Raw genomic sequence first — 2,183 nt, forward strand, 5'->3', positions numbered from 1 at the left:
TGCAACTCTTTGTTTCGAGAGAGCGCTGTCAAAATGCACATTTTTTATAACATTTATCAATGATGCCACTCCAAACAAAAATGTATAGATCTGAAAATGGGGATTTTTGACATACATTTCGTCGATTATAGTTTCAATCACTTAATAAAATGATAGGCGTAAAATATTTATTTCCTTAAAGTTATTTTACAATAATACGACTAGTTAGAGTTAAATACAAACAAATCTAAGTAAAATTTATATTTCGATTAAATTAATTAGTCAAATATTGTAACGCATTTAACTCGCAATGAAAACCATATATTCTTTTGAAATTTCAGTAAATCGGACCTATGATATAATAGTTAACATTATTTAATGGATAGGGCTTATCCTGCATGTCTGGCGTTCCAGGTTCTGTGATCAAAATGGGCTGGTTGCATCGGGAGTTCATATTTACAAAACCTATTTTTAGTGATAACTATTGAATGAGAAATAATATTTACCCTGCGCCTTCGAACTAATAATACTTACACTAAAACAAGTATTTTTATCCTTTTTCCCATAATTTTTGAACGCTATTCTACAGTTGTAGGCCAAACTAAAGTTTACCAAAATTTTTGGCACGTGTTTCGTTTTGGCTGGCACATTTTTTGTTCTGGCACCCGCTTCAGCTGCCGCGAGGGATTTATCTGTGATTGTTGCCAGCAACAACTAGAAGATAAATCCCTCATGAGAGCGAAAATATGAGAGCGTAAGCAAAAGATTCGTATCAATCTAATCTATGTCCACAAGTAAGGAGACTTAGGGATGAAACGATACTAGTAAAAACAATTAGGTATTCACACTTCTGACCCGATACCAAGAAAATTTGTAGTCGATACTTTTGCACCGACTACTCATCGGAGAAAAGTAATTGTATCGACAAACACTCGATACGCTCGTATTAATTAATTTGATTATTACCTACTATATTTTAATTGTTTCACGAATCTTCATATATTTTGAACTTGTGAATGCACAATCTTCTGTGTGTGATTTGTGCTCTGGATTATATCTACTTCCATGACCGTTTTCAGTGCTTTTATATTCTTTGCGAAAATTATTCCAGCTAAGGTGACATAATGCTTTTGTAAATTGGAATCTCAAATTCAGTAACAATATTCGGCTTAAGTGCAGTATACGGACAATTCCAAAATCAAAAAATGAAGTATGAGGATTGATAGACATGGTCAAGGTACTCACCTACACAATTTTGTTTGTGAGCAAATGGCAATAACAGGAGTTATTAAGGGTCAAAGTTCACATGAAGCATTTTTTTTAATCTAAATTTCTCTTTAAGTATCATACCGGTTTTCAAAATTTTTTTTCATTGTATAGGTAGTAAAATTACCTTTCATTTGATATACTGTTTGTATTCCTATCCCGTAAAATACTTAAAAAATTCGATGTTTAAAAGTGCTATATTTACTAAGTAAATTAGCATATTTATTTGTACATATGTATGTATGTGTATGTATATTGAAATAAAGCCAGTATGGCCTTATTGCCATTTTCAAAACATGGTTGTTGTAATTTTATTAGGCTGTACCTAAAAACGCGCAAAAGAGTGCGTACCGTGGCATGTTGCCACGATTCAGGCAACCACCCGGACTTGGCATGGCGTAGCCCAGGGTTATTTAAATAAGTGCGGCCGAAGGAAAGGTGTTCTGCACATAAAGGAAACAAATACCAGGTGTTCTGCGCAGAATTACTGTTAATTTGCCCAAAATTAAGTTTTGGTATACCAGGAACAGGACAGTTGGTATTGCATTGATGGGACTAAGGATATTATATATAATTTTAAATTAAAGCTTAAATTATTTCCCATCTACCAAACTATATTTTCATATATTTAATATAGCAATTAAATTAAAAAAAATTAAGTTTTTAAAAATTTTGATATGTTTTTTAAAAAATTATATTATTTCAGGAAATTCTTTGCAGTTATATACTTAAGATATACATCAAATGAAAGGTATTGGAAATACATATCCAACGACGTCAAAATTTTTAAAATCGGTTCAATACTTTAGAAGTAATTTAGATTAAAAAAAGCTTATTATGAACTTTGACCTTTAATAACTTTTGTTGTTGTTGTTTGCCCAACAAAAAAAAATATGCCGTTATGTTTCTTTTATTAATACCTATCGATCTCAATTTTT

Source organism: Eurosta solidaginis, chromosome 4 (genome assembly GCF_040869045.1).
Source record: "Eurosta solidaginis isolate ZX-2024a chromosome 4, ASM4086904v1, whole genome shotgun sequence".
Taxonomy (NCBI): Eukaryota; Metazoa; Arthropoda; class Insecta; order Diptera; family Tephritidae; genus Eurosta; species Eurosta solidaginis.